This window comes from Ambystoma mexicanum, chromosome 5p (assembly GCF_040938575.1).
Source record: "Ambystoma mexicanum isolate Mex_15411 chromosome 5p, UKY_AmexF1_1, whole genome shotgun sequence".
Taxonomy (NCBI): Eukaryota; Metazoa; Chordata; class Amphibia; order Caudata; family Ambystomatidae; genus Ambystoma; species Ambystoma mexicanum.
Window position 1 is genome coordinate 799,367,627 of NC_090930.1, and position 22,831 is coordinate 799,390,457.

The 22,831-nt window shown below is 44.2% G+C and overlaps 1 protein-coding gene across 7 annotated transcripts in view; it reads right to left on the reverse strand.

The window, feature by feature from the left end:
* The window catches only part of PDE1C (phosphodiesterase 1C), a 2,232,090-nt gene that overhangs the window by 259,113 nt on the left and 1,950,146 nt on the right, over positions 1 to 22,831 (reverse strand). The gene's annotated exons all lie outside the window — the stretch shown is intronic.

Genomic DNA, 22,831 nt, shown 5'->3' on the forward strand with positions numbered 1-22,831 from the left:
GAGTTACAGGAATGGACATGGTTATTGGATACACAACATGAAGAAGAGTGTATCCAGAGTAATTTATGGAACCAGGACATTGAAAATAATCACTCCTGGAATGTGTGGTGGTTATTGGTAAACAGGTGCATAAGGTCCTCGACTGAGTTTTGTGGGATGTTTTACCCATACATCCGAGCCCTACCACAAAAACTGTGCAGTACTGGCATTGAAAACAACATGATGGCCAGAGCTTCCCAGAAAATGCCCAGGGAAATGCATGAAGTATAGGCTGCCACCCATTTTTGCCGATGTTATGGGCACAGAAGGGCACTGCCTAAAACCACCATTGGACTACCCACACAGTAGCCTGAAACCATTGGGAATGGCAATGCTGATTGCCAAAAGCAACCTAGAACTGTGGGGAATTCATTTTCTTAAATCCCAAAAATGGTTGCATTACCAGTACTCACCACTATCAGAAAGCCGGCGTTTTAAAACCACCAGACTTTGGTGTAAAACTGAATAAATGAACCCAAAGCAGGCCAAAGAAAGACTTACTAAGAGGTGGATACAATGTAAAGTTATATTCTGAAGTGACTTGAAGGTTTATAACAAGACTGGCTGAGCTCTGCAGGTCTGCAGCGGCTTAAACTGAAACTGGATTTAAAACTACCAAAAATCGAAAATGTTTAAATTAACTGAGTGACCTACTTTTGAGTGTCACATAGTTTGTCACTGTTTAAATGTCATAGTTTTAAACTTAGAATCAGCATTCTAGCTGCATGCGTAAAAATTGGAAGTTTGATTTGGACAGGAAAACTGGCAGCCAAAGAGACATTTAGCTGAGGCCTGGCTTAAAAAGAGAGGGAATTTTGCCCACCAGCTACCCCCGACAGGAGTTGAGACTTGCACAACAGCTGTGTTCCCAGGCCTAGCTGCCTTTTGCTGTTCCCACCAAAAGGGATATGACACTTCTCTGATTGAATTACCTGGGCTCTTCAGAAAATTGAACAAAGCCCTGTCCTGACTCAGGCAAATGTTTTATTGGGGGGGGGGGGGGTCGTAAAAGTGGCTTCCTCCTGGAAGGAAAGGGGAGGAGCACTGCCTGTGAGAGCAAGCTGGCTTGGCAGAACTGGAAAAACCAGAAATTCAACCTTGTGCTGGGGGGAAACCACACCCCTTTGGGGCCAGAACATAAATCTAAAAAGATGGATCATTCATAGAGCGGACTTGCGAAAATTTTATAAGTGATATCATTATTCTTGTGATTTTTCTGTGCACATTTGAAGACGTGTTATGACCCGGTGGTATGTTCAGGGGGGTTTTTAGCGGAAAAGAGGATATTACTCTAAATGTATGTATGTTAAAAATCTGACACTCCACCACCTAATGCCCACATGCTTTGCGAACATTTGTGTAAATGCGGGGACAAATCCAATATTGGTAACCCGACCAAAAAGTGAAATATGTTGCCATTTTTTAACCCAAGCTCCTAGAAACGACAGAATTGGAACTGGGGCTACCATCAGTAAATGCATGATGTGTGTATGCAATGCCAAACAACTGTCTATCGGGGAAGTATGTCTTTAGGTCAAATATAGATTGTGTGTAATTTGACAGGGGAGTGTCCTTTCTGCAAGCCATTAAATGACATCGCTCTGACACTCCACTTCTTTTCCCCAATCAAGAGAGAAAGGAAAGCTTGACCAATGGGCAGTTGAGAGAGGGTCTGGCTAGTGATGCTGCACACACACCCACTTTCAAAAGACATAAAAAGAGCCACTGGAAGCTAGAGAGGACATTCTATTCCATCTGCTGCGGGACGCTCTGCCGAGAAAATCCATACTTTACCTCCATCAACCTCCAGAGAGCCAACATAGAGACTTCAATCTATCCACCTTCAGAGACCAAGACTTTACTTCAGAATTTGTAGCAGAGAGGTCAACTACAAGCTAAATCCCTCTTTAGCAGGCCTCAAATCATTGCCACTATTCACAGCCAGGCGAGCTGTTTGAATTCTTTGCAAGAACTCTTGCCATTTGCCAGAGAGCAGTGTTGTATCCAGAGAGAGACAAGCTGAACCGGAGACCGCTGTTAGCAGAACCAGAGAGCTGACCCAGATCACTGTGAAGTGCCGAGACCAGACCGGAGTCCAGTCCAAAACCTGACCAGATCCGTGGCGAGGCCTAATTCAAAAATATATTGTGAGTACCTAGCAGAACTGTGCAGAACCAATCTCTTAGTTAAAATAATATAATTCAATCTATTTTAATCTAACCAGAACTGCTTCCTAACTGTCACCTGTCATTCTGTCATTTTCTATCTGCAAGCTGTAACGTGTCGCTTTGAACTTTTAAAATTTCAAATCCAAAAAGCTACCTTTATTTAATCGTCCGTATCTCTGGAACCGTTTGGGCTAGGAACTTGGTTTAACTTTCCTCTGAAAGCTTAGAATCTCAACTTTTCACCAAGCCCATACTTTTGCCGTAATCACGATTCTCGCATTCGCGAATTTTGCAATTTGGTTAAAACTCCAGCCACGTGTGAAAACAGCAGCTTCATTGCTTTCCTTTGCCAAAAATTCGTTTAACCTGCTAGTTACTCCTAGATCCTTGCTAAAGTGAGCCTGAACTCATCCCAAGTATATTTCACTCACCCTGAACCTCCTGAAGGGAATTAAAAGCATTTTCAGCATATTTCTCACTGCATTGTCACCATATTCAAAGCATTTTGCCTGTGTTTCACAACTCCGACCTGTTTTCCTCTAAGGTTGCTGGGGTGAACTGAATTACATTTGATTGCATTTCTAAGAACTGTGTGCTCTCCCCTTCATTTACTTACATTGCATAAGGAGGGGAGTGGATTGCCAGAGAAAAGTGATTACATTGTTTTGTTGAAATCATATTGAGTATTTTCTGTATTGCATTTTCATTCAACATTGCATCCATCTGAACTTATATAAAGCATTCTCTACCACCTTATTCCTCTGTTCCTATTCACAAGTGTACTAGTGCCAGACTATCCATTATTGATTACTGCTCAGATTAAGTGTGATATTCAATTATTAATTTATTATAAAGTGTGATATATATATATATTGTTTAAATTATCAAATAAACCGTTTAAACTTGCAAAACAGAACTACTTCGTGGCTCAGTGAGGTCAGGGGGATTCCAAGAGAGGGGTGTTATATAGGGGTAGTCATCCAGAACGCATGAACTGGACGTAATGATATATCAATAAGGGTTTCCATTCAGTATCCCAGACTAGGCATTGACTTGGCTGTAGTGTTGAATTGAATCCTCTTACAGTTTGGCTTTCAGAAAAAAGGATCTATTTGACTTTTGCAAAGCACATTATTCTTTTAGTTGTTAACTTTGTTGGCACTGGTACTGTTTGCATTTAACAGGCGCAAGGGAGAGTATAGGCCTCAATTTTAACAACTCTCAGCAGGAATCCAGATCAAGATAATCCCAATAAAGCAGTTCAGTGCAATACCAGGCATCTATTGACTGATTACATGTCATATTTCGTTCAAAACGTGTTTCGTGCTGGGAACAGTCTCAAGGCCATTTGTTTTAAACTCCTGTATCTGGACTGTGTTTATTCAAGTAAAATAAACAATTTTGTAAAAGTACAAAACAGCACTAGTGAAATCACAGACTTAACTACAACCTAACAAATACAGAACTCTAGGGAGAGATCCCCCCCACCCCTACTGTCTTGCATTAAAGGTACTACACAAGTACATTGAGGTACCCAATGAACTAGCAAGACCAGCAGAGAGGTCATGCTTCTGCTCCCACTCATTTTCAACACAAAGAAGCATTGGTTTACCATTCAAGGCTCAAAACAAATAATTTTGCCATTCATTTACTTGATATAGTATTCACAAATGTACTCATTTGCTAACACTACGCATATTTCCCTGCACTTGCTTGTGCTCACATGGCTGATTCACAAAGGTGTCCTGTCAATTGCGTGTGTCAGGCATGCATGCAAGTGACAGCAAATGCTGCATTTTCAAGGTGCGGGATTCGGCCTATGCCTATTGGACAGAATTTGGGGAATTGGGTATGCTGTGGGAGTGGTTATTGCAACATCCCAAGCACCTCCTAGACTCATAAAGGGATCTGCTCTGGGATGCTGCAATCCCTATGACAGGCCAGGTGCAGGGGAATGAATGGACTACCTTCTTAAACCCGTGGTAGAAATAATTATGTAAATGATACGTTTTTCTATCATTTTTCTTTTTTTTTACACTTTCATGTTATGTTTCTTCTATATGGTTAGATGTACTGTGTGTGGTATCATTATGCTTCTATTACGCATAGTTAGGGAGTTGGCAAACTCTACTATCCTGTTTCTCTATGCAGGTAAAGCATCCTACAAAATGTTAAGAGGGCCTGTCTTTCTTCCTCAGCATAATCCTCTCTAGCTCCTTCAATATTGCCATTCTGATGTCATGGTCTTAACTGCAAGCAAAATATTGTTCTTAAGGTGTGGCTTTGCCAGATCATGCTCTTCACAACCCACAATTCACATGTATGCTGCAAACTGTTTTCATGCTCTTGCACTTTGAAGAATGTCACTTTTCACTTACTGTAACTAGAGCCCTGATGCCTGAGGGTCTGGTGTGCTGCTATAAAGGTACACATGAAAACAGTGCACTGGCAGTACTATTTGCCAAATGAAACTGAGAAACATGTTCTCGTGAGTATCAGCTGCATCCCAGAGAAGGCCATCTGCCCCTCTATGCTAAGGTGAGCTGCCACTCCATTCCCACTATCTCAATGCTCACCTCCCGCCATTGGGATAAAGTTGTGGACAGGTGAATGCATCGTCCACCATTTTGATGCAGATGGGGCCATGTCTGGAATGATGCCTTCATTCAGCTTTGTTTCGGGTCTGATCTACCTGTGCTGACATGAGAGTCTCTGATGTAGTACTACCCAATCTTTGAGGGAAGTGTTCACGGCTGGTGCCCTTCTTCAGTGTCTCTCCACCATCATACAGGAGATCCACCTGAAACGAAAAGAAGCCCTCCTCTAGCGCTTCTCCAAAATTAAATGTTATAATATAGAGACTTTCTCGTTTTTAGGTTCCATTTGTCATTTTTATTGAGAATTCAATTGTGCTGTAAACAGTTGGGGATTCCTTTTTACTTCTTGAGCATAACATATAAGTTGATGGGAAGACAAAAGAATGCAAAAAATTAAATTGGTTTAAAGTTTTTCGTTGAGTTCACTAAGTTGTTGTGTCCCACGTTGTCACTTGAAAGTTGCAAAGCCTTAGTATAATTTACTCAGCATTTGGATTGATGGAGAGACAAAGGAATTCAAAAATTTAAATTGGTTCTAAGTTTTTAGTTGTATTCACTAAGTTGCTGTATCCCACGTTGTCACTAGAAAGTTACGAAGCCCTAGTTTAATTCACTAGGCAGTATTGGCCTCAATTTGAATTGGTTCAATGTTTAGTCGATGCAGTGTCTCTCCACCATCATACAGGAGATCCACCTGTCAAGCCAGTTTGATCTGTCTGTAGTCTCCTGTTGTGGTGGTGAGAGTTTTCTGTTGTGGTCCTTGGGAAAGTCCGATCCCCCAGGTTATGGAACCACATCCCCCCTCTCAACCAGAGAGTCCTCAGTGTGCTTGGTGTATGTTACTTCTGGGAATATTAGAGTAGTAACCCCGAGGTGTTTTGGGGGTGAGGATCCCTAGCCAGTAGGTGTAACTACCCTTTTCCTCTCTTCTCATCGTATCCCCAGTGACTAGATACGCGTTGAGAAGTAAGGGGGTTAGGGACATCTGAGTCTCCTCTCCTGTGGGAGTAGGTGACTCAGAAGTCACTGAATCCACTCCCTCTGTGTTAGGCAGCTCAGGGGCCACTTCCCTTGTGGGTCACCCTGCCATTTGTCCTTCATGACGTGCTGACACAAGCCATCCTTAACAGTCTTGCACATACACACACAAGTAAACACAGACATGGAGTGTGTCCAAGGGTTCTTTTCTGCAAGGGCCTCCTGAGCTCTGCAGAAGAGACAACACAGAGTGGCCTTTCCTCGGAGAGGCTAGGATCTTCTGGTAAAGCCATGTTGCCTTCCTGGAAGAAGGTAGCCCACATGGCACTCACATGGTAAAACAGTGGATACTGGGTTTGGCCATACTGCTCTACCTAATCCTTGTCTCTGAACTCTTTTTTGTGGAACACATGGCTCCCTGCTTCAGTGTCCGACCCCTGAATTTACCCTCCAGTTTGGTCTCTCGTTTGTAAACCACTGCTTCAGCCTTTGAGAGAAAGTTACATTCAGATACTTTGGGCCTCATAACGAGTTTGGAGGTAAGGGAAAAACGATGCCGGTAAAGGATTACCCGCATCCTTTACCGCTCCGGTCCATTACGACCCAACAACCCGCTATTAGCGGTACCATAAATAATGGTGCCTCTAATAGCGCTATGGGTGCCGCCACGCAACCTCACATGCCGGCAATAGCGGCATGGCATAAACAGGAGCTGAACACGAGCAATGCGGATATGCTAATAACGGCCTACAGAAGACAGAAAAGTACCTTACCGGCATGGAGCAAATACCGGCATCGCGGACCACCCGTAAACGGCCATGTGCAGTGTTCCCAACTGCCACAGGTGCACACAATCATCACAGGTGGCGGCAATATAGACTGGGCCAGCACAAAAAGAGCACACCCCACCCCTTCCCACACCCAGTCACACCAGAAAATGATCCCAATACTACTAGCAATGCTGGGGATGGAGGACATGATTGCAATGGAACTCCAGCAACAACAACAACAACAACAGATAGCACAGAGGAGACGCAGGAGGAGAAGGAGGGTGAGGCAGGCACAGCCTGCACCACCACTGCAGGCAGTTGTACCACACAGGCAGCCCCCAATCCCCTTAATCAGAGCCAATCCATTCAGCCTAACCCCTGACCAGATCCACACCCTGTACCGGGACACCATCACCACCATTGTGGACATGATACAACACGACATTGCCAGCTTCATAGACATCCGTACCGCCATCCCCCCTCTACTGAAGGTGGTGTCTGTGCTCCACTTCCTGGCCACAGGCACCTACCAGCACACAGTAGGCCAGATGCATGGCATATCACAACCATTATTCTCACGTACGCTGAACCAAGTGCTCGATGCCCTCCTGAAGCACACAGGTGACCACATTTTCCTACCACGGACAGCCCAGAAGATCTCCAGCACCAAAGTTGGTTTCCATTCACTGGCCGGCATCCCTTGTTGCATTGGCGCCATCGACTGCACCCATGTTGAATTGGTGGTCCCACATGCCATGGATGCAGTGTACCGCAACCGTGAGTTATACCACTCCATCAACGTGCAAATGGTATGTGACTCAAACAAGATCATCACACATTGTTGTGCCTGATTTCCTGGATCAACCCATGATTCAATGGTCATGCGGAACTCCATGATACCACGTTACATGGAGCGACACGCAGGGCACAGATCCTGGCTACTCGTTGAGTTGCATGTCAGGCTCATGGCATCGCGATGTGGGTAGGTGATTGGGGGTGAGATGCATACTTCACCTGGCTGAGACGGGGGGGTGGAGATGCATACTTCACCTGGCTGAGATGGGGGGGGAGATGCATACTTTACCTGGCTGAGATGGGGGGGGGTGAGATGCAAACTTCACCTGGCTGAGATGGGGGGATGCATACTTCACCTGGCTGAGAGTACCTGAGAGTACGGACCATGTTCATTCCCCAAAGCAGGCCAGACTGGACCTGACACCTGACCCCAAAATGCAAGACGTAAGCTGCCCTACCATGATAATGATGCAGTGCTACAACCATTACATAGCCATCAACATGAACAATGCACATAATCAGACCGTAGCCCCCGCAACACAATGCAGCGACAAGCAATTAGTAGGGCCAATGCACAGCACCAAATACCATCATGAAAAATGACATTTGTCCATTACTGCGTACAAATGAGTCACATGAGGGCAAAATACATGAACACACCCCTACACCAACAGAGAGATCCACCAAAACAGCATGTCAACATCTGTTGTGCAAAGTGAGATCATCATGAGTCTGCCATCAACGGTGACAGGATGAAAGTATACAATTGACTACACATCACCCAGATCATGGGAACAACCGGCGTGGACTACCACAGTGGATGAGCACTCACAAGGAATAGGACACCCCTGTGCCCACTAGACTATGCCACGCACACCTGTCAATCAGATTATTTCACACATTGCAGTTACATCATGAGGCTATATTCATGCATGGATATGTGGGTGCACACAGGGCATAAATGCATGCTATGGTGTCATTGATACAGGTCCCATATGATGTGATCACTTACACATAACCATTGTTGCACACATGCAGGTGATGCAGGCTATCCCTTGAAGAGGTGGCTCCTTACCCCAGTCTGGAACCCGCAGAACAGGCACGAAGAGGACTACAAACGTGCGCATACACGTGCATGGTTTCGCTGCCTCAGCAGGTCTGGTGGGGCACTCCTGTACGGGCATGAGAAGGTGGGCAAGATAGTCATGGCATGTGTCATGCTACACAATATGTGCATCAGATGGAATGTGCCTCTGCCCCCTGATGCTGATTTGCAACCACCTGACAATGAGGATGAGGAGGTTGGAGATGGGGCTGCACTTCAGGGAGGCAGCGATGCACAGGAGGGACGTCCCGTGCGTCAGACTTTTATTAACCAATGTTTCTAGCACACATGGATGCGGAGTGTGACATGGAGGTGGGACTCTGGGCACTGGGTGTGTCAGGGACATGGACACTGTAGACTGTTCACCAATAAAGCACACGTACACAATAAGGAATGTCCGCTCATGTGAACTCTGAATTCACAACAGGTGAATTGAAGAAATATGACATATCAAGTGCACAAGCCCTCCACCCCACACACCCTCCCTCCTCCCCCACAAACCTCTCGCCCCTCCCCCTCCCCACTCAACTTCCCCACACACCCTCTGCCCCTCCACATCCCCCCTCAACTTCCCCACATACCCTCTCCCCCTCCCCCTCCTCACTCAACTTCCCCACACATGGTGTGCACTTGCATGCACCAATAGTCTTCAGGAGTATGGAATGGCAGGCTGCACCTACACCCCTTTTCCACTGGCAGCATTGGGTGGACCCCTATCTGACCTGTGCAAATTCCGGCCAGACCTACGCAGGGGGCTGGTCTGTCTGGAGCTGGAATTTGAGGAGGTGCCTGATTGTTCAACCACCTGTGTGGGGCGCAGGGCCTCCAATGCTGCCACCATTTGGGTGAGGACCTGCCTCACAGCCGCCAATTCACTACATATGTCTGTGGAAGTGGACTGGATTGCAGATTTGAGCGATGCTGCACATTCCCTTATTTCCTTCCTTGCCTGGCCACATGCAGTGATGTGCTGGGTTCTTCAGCCCTGTCAGCTCCTCCTGGTGCTGTTGTATTGCCCTGATGCCCTCCTGCCTGTCCCGGACACTGGCGGATGTTGTTGGTGCATGCGGAATGGTTGGGGCCTTATGCATGCTCCCCCTGGGGCTGAAGCTCCCTGGCCAGGACTCCACCACGGCCAGCTCATGGCTGCTGGCATACTGATTGCTGGGTGGGGAGTGCTGGGGGCCTGTAGCAGTAGGTGTTCCGGGTGTCGAAGTATGTTGTTCATCATCGGACACAGCTGCCGTGGCAGCTGTCTCCCCAACGGTACTGCTTGCAGTGGATACCGTGCCTTCAGCCACTGGCTCCTGTGTTGGATGTGGCTGGTGGGGGTGCTGTGGTGGTGTCGTGACATACGGGTTGCTAGCCTCTTGGGTGGGTCATGCAGGGATGCGTCTGGGATGTAACATATGTGGGGTGCATCATGTATGTGGACAAGATGGTGCTGTGCACTGCCTGTAGGCAGTCTTGCAAACATGTGTCTGGTGGACCCTGCTTTGCATCACTGCACTGTCAGTTCAGGGGGACATCATTGTGTTCTTCTTTACAATGGTTCAATTGGGACACCTACCTGCATCAGCTGATGACAGGGCTCCATGCTCCATGTCCCCCACTCATTCGATTGCCTCCATCCCGATAGTGCACGCACAGGTCTCCTCCCAGCGATGCATCTTTATGGGGGAGGCCGCATCACCACCTGTTGTCATCCCCTGGCTACGGTTAGCAGAGATGATGTGCGGACGCGTAAGCGCAGGTCATCCCAGCACTTCCGGACATCTTTCACTGTGCGAGGGGTGATGCCAACGGCACTCACTTTCCGCGCCACCTCTGCCCATATCTCTTTTTTCCGCTGCACTGCAGGTCGCTGCATGTCATTGGAGAAGACAACATCCCCATTTTCTGCCAGCGTATCTGCCAGCATGTTGAGCTCCTCTTCTGAGAAGCGCTACTTGCGCAAGCACGAAGCACCTTTTTTAGTGCCTTGGGTATTGTAATATGCTGCAAGTATATGTTGGAACAGGTGTGGTGGTGATATGGGTCCTGGTTACAGAGCATGGCAATGGATTGTGTTTTTAAAGATGTCCGCCGTACTCTTACCCACTTCCGGTTCTGCTTATTAGGAGTTATCGCTATTAGCGGTGACCGCTAATAGCGGTCACTGCTGATAGCGCTCACTGCTAATGCAGCGACATGGATGGCGGTGGAGCTATCTGCGCTTTGCGCAATGCCGTTAAGGGCGATCTTTCGCCCTTTGACGGCAGGGCGGTAAGGTCGTTACCGGCATGACGCAAAGCTCGTGCACGCGTACTCGTAATCGTCCTCTAATAGCGGGCTTGGAGCAACACACACGGTATTTGCTCCATGGCGGTAAGGGCAGTTACTTACCTCCAAACTCGTAATGAGGCCCCTCCTGTTTATCATGTCTCCTCTTAAGCTAGCATTAGACCAGATGGCCAGGTATGTTATGTTAGAGTATTTAAAAGTGTCAACGGTGTTTTACCATTGCAATTCACTTGGAAAATAACCCCCATTCTGGCAAGGCATAAATGATTTTAAATTTAGCAATAACCTGGAATAATAGTGTACTTTCTGTTATTAATATCTTTTGTGCTGATGAGATCCTGGGAGACTGGTTACTCTGTAACATTAACTAATTTTCCTAATGCCAATAGGCTTTTGTATTTTTACAGCTGGTAGTATAGCTAACATTTTGTTGTGTGAAGGACATTTCCACAAATACAAATGCCCCATCCCCCTTCTTTTATGCAACGAGCATTACAAGCTGCAAAACTGTGTTGTCATATGGTGGTACACCCAGTCGCTTAGCAAACCCCCAATGAAAGAAAGGAAACACCAAGTTGGTGAAAATGCATAGGACGGCAGAGAGAACTATCAGTGATATCAAGGATATGGGTGTATTAAATGTGAGCAAAATATCAGCAAAGTACATCCATACTGACTATATCACTGCCACGGTTAACAACATGCCAGTTACGAATGCCTGAGTCAACTCATTCAGTATTTCAGAAGTCCAGACAGTTACTCCAGCGATCCGTGAATGCTGGCTCACAGTCTAATGGTTTCTCTTACCATCATGACCACGTTGTTCCTTTCAACCAGCAAGTCCTCAACTCTTGAGATGTATTTTATTTTCAGTGTCATAAAAGATGTTTCATACTAATGGCCAGTGCCTTTATCATCTACAACCTCTGACCCGAAGCATGTCTAGAGATGTGTAAGTAGGTTTTTATAAAAAAAAATACATTGAAGCTGTTATCCACTGTTCTATACACACATCTGTCCTGCTGTATATAATTGTATTACCGAAATGTGGTCATCTTGCAGTACAGCTGCTGACTTGTCATTAGACTGTGCATAGCAGAATGTTTGCTAATAATTGTATTACTGAAATGTGGTCATCTTGCAGTACAGCTGCTGACTTGTCATTAGACTGTGCATAGCAGAATGTTTGCACGTGTGTCTGCAATATGAATGCAAGTGATCCAGTTACACTCCTCATGGACAAGCAGGCCCCTTCGACTGAAAATCACTTGCACAACTGTTTAGGCACATAGGATACCATGAAAGTGAAACTGTTTGGCAGATCTTACTCTCATGAAGACTCAATTATGTAGGATCACCTACAGATAGAAACGGGAGGTTTCAACCAGCAGATTGCAATCCATCACACTCAGCAACCATCTTATCACCATCGATAAATATGACTAGCCAATATGTGCTTGGCTGCAAGCCTACTTAAAAAAGAAATGTCAGCCATTAAACCCTTATTTTTATGTTGCATAATGCAGGTGGTAATTGCCCCTTGAAGGAGTGTTCTAGGCAATTCCTAGCCAATTCCTAGGCCATTGCATTCAGCTATCTCTTGTGTCATGTTGTTTATCACATGAGTTGGGGCTGCTTGTTTTTTTTACTCATTCTTGGAGAAAGTGAGTCTCACACTTTGAGATCAGATGCTGGCCCACCCCACTTTCTTGGCTAGCTTCCTGAGATTCATCACCCAGTTATGAGGGGGGACATGTACTTGGGACTGTTCAGCATCGATGCTCCAGTTCAGATGATGTGTAGAATGTCTACATATATTTATTGGTTCATGAACACACCTATCCTCAACTACCAATACTGCACCAGTGGGTGGTATCTCTCAATGTAACGTTCATGCTCATGTGGGAACTTGATTGATTCTGGTGCAGGTCCCAAAAATGGAATGATGCAGTTGCTCTTGCACATTCACCTACAATGATGCTTTGCTTTGCCACATTGGCACATTCTGCTCTTTTAGCAACTAGCATTTTATAATAATAAATTAAGTAACATAGTTTCACTGGCAAATTGAAAGATTCTCATGGAACTGATGCATTACTCAGAGTAATAGACATGTCACTTGCCGCACTTCTCCATCCTCTCCTACCCTCAGCAATTCTCCCCTGCCCCCTTCCCTTGCGCGATCTGATTGACACAAGGACTAGTAAGATCACTGTGTTGTCCTCCTTTTCTTGCCCCCTCCTTGGCTTGTCAAGTCTAGAAACACTTGTGTACAGGCGCATTACAAATGCCATATCATATCAGCTAATTAGAAAAATACATCACCAAGTTAATTGAACACTTCTCCAATTGAAAAGGGTACATTGGCTAATAGATTGCACATGCCAACAGCTGAAATAGATACATTGCCATACCAAACACGAAAAGGTACTTTAACTGTTTAGTTATTTTTGCATCTTACACTTAAGTATATTGTGAAGCAACTTTTAGAGAAACTGTGAAACATTGTGTTGCACTTTTGTTTGCGTTGATTATAACGACTGTGGGCCCAATTCAACAAAACAATTCAGGTACCTAAGTCAAGCGTCAAACTATGACTATCGTTATTCCCCCAGAGCTCCTACATGTCTTTAGAAAACACATCTGCAAGAAAGGGTATTGGATCTAAGACAACTGCATGCAGGACAACTATTGACTTGTTAGTGTTGAGCTGCCAAAGAACACTCACATGTGTGTTGCACTGCTGCACCCATGGTCTCGGGAGGATAGCTCAGGGGCAACGTGTTCGCCTTGGAAGCAAAATGACACGGAGCAACACAAGTTCGATCCCTGGTCCGCGCTTAGAAACATCAGGGCATTAGGCAAAGTAGGATCAGCAGACACAGTGTTTGAGTTATATTCTTGTGAAGATGCTGAAGAACTGTGTTGATCCTGTAGTGTGGGTGCTGCCTGCAGGAGATAGATCGGATGCTCCGCCCCTTAACTGCCAGGCTATTATGCAAGTCTATGGAAAAAGGATGAGCATACTCGTCCTTTGAAAATAAGATAGTATTATATTCTGACACAAAAGCTTTCTCGTAAATTCCATTTCCAATAGATTCTGAATTCCCATTTTTCTGGCTAAAATGTGCCTAAAGCACAGCACGTCGATTTTGCGAAACAACAGAGAACCAACATGTTTTCACGTTATTAACTGCAGGTCCAATGCGTCAGATTAAAGGAATCAGCGTTATGACATTGGAGCGCTTTTGGGCCATTGGAAAGAACAGGACAGCAGAGGGTCCTGCCCACTTTACAAAGCTTGATGTCGGCTCTCCCAATATTTGTAGCCAGAATAATGACAACCTGAGAACCGATTTGTAGAGCTTCATTGCTATCTAAGGTAAACACACCCGCAACTGCAGAATAAGTGCAATATAAATCAAACACTATTTGTGCCTTTCCTAATTTGTGCAATGCCTCACATGTATGCCCTTTGATTCTATACATAGAAAACAATCAAATATGTATAATGGTATCCATTTGCATTATACTAGATTCTAAGGCTTCGTGTGTGTTAGGTTGATCGCGTCCGCATAAAACTGATCTCCATATAGTCCTGGGGCTCTCAACTCTTTTCATCAGGGTTTGGTGGCGAATTGCCACACACAGAGTTTTGATGCGAAGCAAAAGCTGCAATCTGCCTTTGGCTTTGCCAAACGTGTCACTTACGTGGCCATCGCAAGTCCCTCTGAGCGAGGGTTTGGAGTACAGAAACCTTACCCTGTTCAGGGGAGCCTCACAGAGTCTCAAGTGGGTTAATGTTCCATACATGTACTCTCCACTGCACTTTGTCAAAGGTCCTTTTAGTATCTAATGACAAATCTGGGGCAAATGCATGGACCTATATGCAAAAAAGGGTCAGTACTTTCCTGACCTTATCGTTGACCATCCTACCGGGGACATATTCGACTTGGGAAGAGTGGATCAAAGAGGGAGGAAGCCTGTGCAATCTAAAGGACAGGTTTTTGCTAGTACTTTAATGTCAAGAATGACTGATGAAATTAGTCTTCACAGCTATTGCTATCTCTCCCAGGCTCGAGAATGACTTGGATGAGTGCCCTATTCCTAATTCTGGCAGAAGATAGCCTTCCAAAAAAGAAAGCTTCTTTAGTTAACAAGGGGGGCTCAAGAGAGTCACACTTTATAAAACCTCATAGAACATCTATTGTCTCCTGGTGAATTCCCAAAACACAGCTTGTGTAATACCTCTGTTTTGGGGCTCATGGAAATGTTCTATCTGCAGCATCCAATGTTGGGAAGTCTAATGTAGTCATGCAATCTCTTTCATGACTTGAGTCTTCAAGGGCCGAAGATGGTATAAAAGCATGCACAATTATTTGATATGTGGTCAGGGCGTTCAGCAAGTGATGTTTCATCTACTACCAGGAAAGGGAGCCCACTTGCAACTTCATAAGCGTAATGGCCAATATATGTGCTACCATCTAAACCTGTTCATTGTGATTTTGCATATTAAGAATAATGCATATCCTGCCGTTTTGTTGAAAAAGGTTTGTTATGGTCATATTTGGCATTGATCAATTTATAATACTGGGAATCACTTTATGATCAGGTGTATTGAGGGCTCAGGTCTACAACCAATCCCTTCAAAGCTTCAACTTCACTTGCTTTTCTCTTTTTTGAGACTGAGGAGTTCTGCAGCATGAGTCCCATAATGGAAACTTTAGCAGAAGGCCGTAGCATGTCTGCTGACAAACCTTACTTACTGTTTAGGTCTAGGTAATCTCTATTAATGTGTCCTTTTTAACACAGTGCCTTAAAAGCCCCATATTCGTCATCCACCCCATGAATATGGATCTTTGTATGGACATGGGTATGTTTATCCATTTTGGTCAGGATTGGAGAGGTTGCTCGGTAGAATGTGACAATCAAATGGTCTATCACACAGTGAGGAAGATATGACTTAGATGTTCTGTGTAGCTCTTAAACCATGGACATGTGAAGTCTGGATATATGTACTGTCGGTAGGGTGATGTAGTGCCCACAGCTCCACCAACCCATGGCTGTGTAAGATATCCTTAAGCATGCCACTGTTTCAATGTTTCAGAAGACCAGGACTACCAGAGCTGGCTATGACCCAGTGGGTTCCAGTCTCCTCCAATTATCAAGGGGAATGAACCAATTTCAAGTAGAGTCTGGGTATACATGGGATCCATAATTAATTCAAGCATATCACTCAGCTGCACACTAGAGCACACATAAACAGCCACTATCATGCTACTACAATACACAATCTGCACCGCCATCATAATCATCACCTTCTGCACAGCGCACACCACAAAATCACAACAAACAACCAATATGTAGTTTTGCCAGTATAAGCCACCCTCATCACCTGGCAATGTCTTTGGAATCTTAGAACAAACAAATAGGTCAAACAAAACGTACTTCCCACTGTAACCTGCATTCCCCACCTACCCTGTACAGACGTGTGTGCTCTCCCCCTCATTAAGGTGAGCGAGTTGTAAGAATGCCATGCCTCGCATTTGAAATTTCAAGTGATGTAATATCGTCTATCTTTTTAGAAAATGATTAGCGTCACTGACGTATACAGAAATAACATGTTGGCTCATCACTTATATGGAAGTATAGCACATTGGACAGTGATCTGTCAGAAGAGGCCAACAATGACACCCCTCCAGATTTCAAACCTCACGGGGGGACGATTAGTGAAGTAGAACGAAAATAGTGCTGCGTACTATATACATAGCCTCAGTAAACCTCAGAGAATAAGACAAGCTTGGAAAACAGCCACAATTAACATTCAAGAAACAAACATACACAATTTAATTCTGGGCACCAATAGTATCCTTTGTCTCTTATGTCATAGCTGAATTCTTTAACTGGGGGTGGATATGTTAATTTCCTATCATCTCTGTGCAGTCAGCCAACAATGCTGAGGAGTAACCGGGGAGTCGGTTGTTATAGAAACCACAGAAGTAGTATGAAGTATCCAAGGCAATACCCAAATGCATAGAATTGTTTCCACATGGGGTGACAGTTGTCTCTGTGGTTAGAAGGAAGGCATCCACACAGGTACACTGTTATTACCCAAAGGATGATACATTTTCGATGATAAATGTGCCAAGAGTGTGCAAAGAATGACACATTGCTAAGCAAAGTAAATAATCACTACTAGGCTTTTCCAGTCATTTCCCGTGACTCCATCAATCATAGCTTGAAGTAAGCTTCTGCACATATGTGGTCTATACCATCAGCAGAAGTGCTATTTGTGTGGGAACGGCCAGCGTTCTTCTCGCCATCTCACATAATAAGCCCATGCACGCTTCCAACGGGGCAGGATGTAAATCAGTAGGCAATAGATGCCGGAGAAACCTGAATCTACACTCAGCTGAGATGAAGAGTCAGCAAAATAAGGAAAAGTGACAAGAGAACCCGAGGAAGAGTTTAATTGTGGTGCTTCCTTATCAAGATGTCAAGTTACTATCTACTTTAGACAAGAAGTGTTCTCTGCCCTAAAGATTGTCATATTTCTTAGATGGATTCGGAGAGTCTGCCGAGAGGGGAGGCGGTGGCTGTTTGTTCATCTGCTGTTTCCAAATGAAGAATCCCGTTGGTCAAATACAGCAGTGAGCATCATAGCTCTAGCGTTAGGTGGTTGAACACTTGCCAGGCTCCTTGTGAGTGGCTGCAGGAGCTGGATGCAGACACATAGTGCCTGCAGCCAGCCCCTTTTTGAATTAATTAGTGGTTGCTGGAGTCTGCCGTGTGCCTCACTGAATCACAACGCTGCCTGGGGTATTCTTTTGTTCCCGGGGTGACTATAGCCCAGAGGGTTTTGCCATCCTTTGGCTGGGTGGCATTAGGCAAGTCCTTTCATATCCTCTCGAGTGTCTCTTTTTTCTTAGCGCAGATGAGCCCTCTACACGAGTGTAAGAGATCCCTCAATCACTGCCAGTTGCCATCATGCTCGCTGATGGCAGCTCTGCCCAACCTCACAAGATTTATATTTCCCCCTAAGCAATCCCCATCCAACCATCCATGCTGCTGCTCCCATTACTCACAGTGTCATATGTGTCACCACTTATTGTAGCAGGCACCGTAATTATAACCTTGATTTTGGCAAACCTCCTTCCCAATCCAGCCATTCATCACTATTTCTTCCAATGATAGTGTCAAACTGTTCATCTAAACCTGTCGACTTTCTCACCTGAAATGTTTTTTCAAAGCACATTACAACAAATATGAGCATACAATTTTGGCAAATTGAGTATATTCTACTGAAAATCCATTTTACTGCAGCCACCTCTCTTCATCCAGTCCCTGAATAGTTCATCTTAATTTAGTTATAATCATGATTTTGGAAAGAAATATTTTACATAAAACCATGTAATAAAAATGGCATACCTGGTATCCTCACAATCATTATAAGATAACCAATCACACATACAAAATCAGATCAAAGAATAAGGCCCAAAAACAGATGTAATCACAACCCACATTCACACCTTGTTACCCACGATAAATATACTGACATCTTAGCTTGTCATGTTATACATATTTATGTAAAGAGATGTCCATATGCAAACAAGTTTTCAAGTAGGTGCGGAATGATCTGTAATGTTATGATAATGAAGCAATGTTGGTGACCAAAAGCAACTGTCTGTACACAACAAAATAAATTGTATATAAAAATAGAATTGTTTATTTGTTCTTTTTTTATATATTGTCTATTTGTAAAATAGTGATACCTCTCACTAAAATAAATGTACCCACCATTTTGCAATTAGTTCAATTTCACTCACTAATTTGCACCAAATCTGATATTATCTACTGGTACATTTTTTATTGAGTTGTTTAATTTTTCCCTAATTTGCTTGTAAATGTTGTGTCACATTGCAGTGAACTTTGAACAGTATGTTTGCTAATGTGTTAATCATTTTCATGTTGTACAAGTGATACCTATATATGGCTGAGTCAGGTTTCTCAGACTAGTACTCTTATAACTCACATAGCTTTCGACAGAACACACAATCTACGGGGTAGAGCGTAGGCCATAGATATCACTCCACCTCAACAGTGACTGATTCCGCTACTCAATGATTCATATACGTTCTTCCAATTTAACTTAACAACAATATTTTCATCAGAGATAACACTGATAAAATCTTCAATAGGTTCCTAAAATTAACACACAGATACATATTAACTGTCATACTTGCTTACACAAATGTGCAAAATGACAATGCTATCATATGTTAATAACATTTGGAAAATGACCAGTGTTCTGGTTTGGTAAATTTATATGCAAGCATTTCATTGAGAAACCCACATTATTCCCCTCCCTAGTGAGGACCAAGTCTGTTCTTTTGATGTTGTCTTAGAATCTTTGCTTCTCATCCCATGGCTGATAGAACAAGTATTCCTTTTTGATTATAAGACATTGTTCATGAGCCCACTCTACATTCTCATCCATTATTCCACTGAATGGAGTTTACAAACATTCTGATTTTTTTTAATGAGATAAAACTTTCTTGAACAAAGTCCTTATTTCTTATTCTTACAATTTTGCAGGTCTTCCATCATATGCCATAACTGAAAGGCTTTCCATTTCACCCTTTCTCAACTCTGAAGCTGGACTTCCTTTGCATCTTGTACTCATGGTGGCCCTGAATCATGCTGTTGCATCTTCATCTTGTATTCTGGCTTGCAACATTATGTGTTACTACTGACTTCTGCAATTGTATTCGCTCTCCTCTCTTGCTTCTCCACTCTTTTTGACTGCTTACTCTCTGTTCTCTCATCCCCTCCCTTCTCCCTTTTCCCATCTTCTCCCCTCCTCCCCTTACTTTCTTCTATGCAATTACTCTATCAGAATTGTCCCTGGACCTACTATGATAGCAACCTTGTCTGTCGCTCCCCTATCCCCTTACTGTTGTTCCCCCTCCCTCCAGCTCTACCAGAAATGTCGTCAGGCCTAGTACGGTAGTCACCTGTCTGTTTCCATTTCCTTCCCACTCTCCCCCTCCCTTATATATGTCTTAGCACTTGCACTATCTGAAATGTCGTCAGGCCGTGTACGATAGTTAATTTCACATCCTTACTGTTCATGGCCTGTAAGAATGTCGTCGTATTTTCCCTTGTTCCCTTCCTTGCCTTGAAGCGCTTTGAAACACATTGTGTATAGGCACTATATAAATAAATATATATTATATCATATCATATCCAGCTGCACACATAGGGAGCAATTGCGCATTTTGTTCATTTCTTGTTCTTCTCGCAGGTGCACCTTCCTTTTCTCCTTTTGTTGTTGGTTGGGAATAGGAGAGTGGCCATCTTTCACACATATTGTGAGAAACCATAGATACATATTGTGAATACCATGTCATTAGTCTAATGGGTGTCAAATTCAATAGGAATCCTCACGCCCTTACACCCATCTGTATGTGTGCAGTAGTACCAAACTACTGTTCTTCTCTTCAGCAGAACTGCACACTTGACTAGAGTACTGTGGCCAATCAGAGCACCCGCTGCAACCTGACAGAGAAGTGCTATTTGCCTTGGATCCCCGAAACTTTATTATTAGCAACGCTGATAAGCCCAGGGAATATGTATGCAGGGAGGCACTTAAAAACAAAATTTTAGCCTGGCTCAGTTAAAGAGAGGGTCATAATTGTATCAGAACTCAAGATTTGAGAGTCTTTGGAGGACACAGATTGACGGCTGGTGTTCTCTTGAGAACACAGACTGTATTGTTGTTGGATGTGCACTAAGTAGCCTTCCCCTGTTTTTGAGCAAAAACTCTAATTTACAGAAAATGGCTCCATTTATTAAGTTGAGCATTTGTGTTAATTGATCCCATTCTTGGTTATCCATGTTCCTATAGTTTCCTTATTTTCTGGTGTGTCTATCTGCTTGATTATGTTCTTTCTATTTTATTTTGTGTTTGTATTGTTTTTGTCTTTTTGTCATCGCACTGAGGCCTACAAGTCAAATCAAATCAGATATGTCACACCAATTTTTGTGGATGCGCCGTGGTCTCATGGTAGTTGAGGTCGTTTCAGTCACTAACAAAAGGGCACAAACTGACTGCACGGTGCAGGCCACACACAAGTTTGCTTGCTGGTAAACATCAGCAGGGATTTGAGAGGTTACAAAGCTCCACTTGGGTGACAGACAGAAACTGAACAAACACATTGGGTGCATGATATGATATGATGAGCCATTTGTAACACACCTGTGCAGAGGTGTTTTTAGGCGAGAGATATGATGCATGGCATTGCCGCTTCCAAGAGCCATGCACTCAGTGTAGGATGCCAGAATGCTACCGCCTGGGTTGTAGACATTATATGATCAGCACAGGGACTTTATCATTAACGCATGTTCCACAGTGGGTAGGCATGTCAGTAGCATGTGAATTCCCTTTCTAGTATTGCTACACCTCCTACATATTGAATTCTTGAGAATCACCAGACCAATCACTATTACAGAAGGAGCGTTCTGCTCCCCTCTTTGTTGTAGTAAATATCAGGAGCCACAAGCCAAACATTGCAATGCACCATTCCTACTAGCCACAGATTTGAGACAATACAGCCCCAATGCTCTTGGAAGACACAGAGGTCAATCTCCCAATGAAAGTCTGGCAAACTCCTGGCCAAATGTACCTTGCATACAAGGGATCTGTTCTTCAAAGAGCAAAGATGACGTTCAAGTCATCACTGTATAGATCCAAGATGCATTGCTTGGTGCACGGGGTGCTCTCAGTGAGATGCTGCATGTATCAATTATATTTAGAGTGCAACACTTGAAGCCAGCACTGAATAATTAGCCACTTTCACTTTTGTAATTGTAAAGTTGCAATGCATTAATTTAAACTCTGAGTGCTTGTGTAGCATATTGGAGGTATACGTGAATCCACAACTTGGCTACAAGGTTGGATAATGTTGGAATGCACACACATAGTATGGTTCTTGGATAGAGATTAATATTATTATGAGGCAAACACGTATGAACCTATTATTGCAAAAAAATAAAATACCACTTGAGCATGCATTCACAGATCACAGATGCTCTAACAGTAGTGTGGGAGGTGGTGCATTATGGGATGAAGAAATTAGATACCCCACCTCACTGTCTTACGAGAACACACATCCCTGCATGGATCCTTGAGAGAACACAACAAGGACAAAACATCGTCTCGTGTCATGTCACCAAGAATATGACATATACTAAGTAGGTCCTCTAAAAATGCTGACCTTTAGTTTTGAGCGCCTGCTACTCTATCAAAATGCAAGAATTACTTCACAGTCATTTTAAAGCAAACTCGGCTAGTGAAGGTGCAAGTCTGTGGGCTAGTGAAGGTGCGAATCTGTGGGCTAGTGAAGGTGTGAAGGCTAGTGAAGGCGTGTGCCTGTGGGCTAGTGAACGCGTGAGCCTGTGGGCTAGTGAAGGTGTGAGCCTGTGGGCTAGTGAAGGTGCAAGTCTGTGGGCTAGTGAAGGTGCAAGTCTGTGGGCTAGTGAAGGCGTGTGCCTGTGGGCTAGTGAAGGCGTGAGCCTGTGGGCTAGTGAAGGTGTGAGCCTGTGGGCTAGTGAAGGTGCAAGTCTGTGGGCTAGTGAAGGTGCAAGTCTGTGGGCTAGTGAAAGTGCAAGTCTGTGGGCTAGTGAAGGTGCAAGTCTGTGGGCTAGTGAAGGCGTGAGCCTGTGGGCTAGTGACGGTGTGAGCCTGTGGGCTAGTGAAGGTGCGAGTCTGTGGGCTAGTGAAGGCGTGAGTCTGTGGAGGTTCATCAAGGTGTCAAAGCCTATAGAATGTATACAATTAATTGGCTACCTGATTCCCACAATCATCATACGCTGTGACAATGCTGAGCCTAGGATTCAGGGCCACAACCTGCAATGAATGTCGCTACTATGTAGAATCTTGCAAGCCTTCTCTTGTGGAGAATCTTGCACAGAGCATGTCAGCCTTCCTATACATTGTGTTATCAGGTACATCTCAGGGCATACTGGTACAGCGTGTGCTTGAGTAAAAAGGTTTACTTTTCACAAGAGATTAATCAGCACTAAGATATTGAGGGA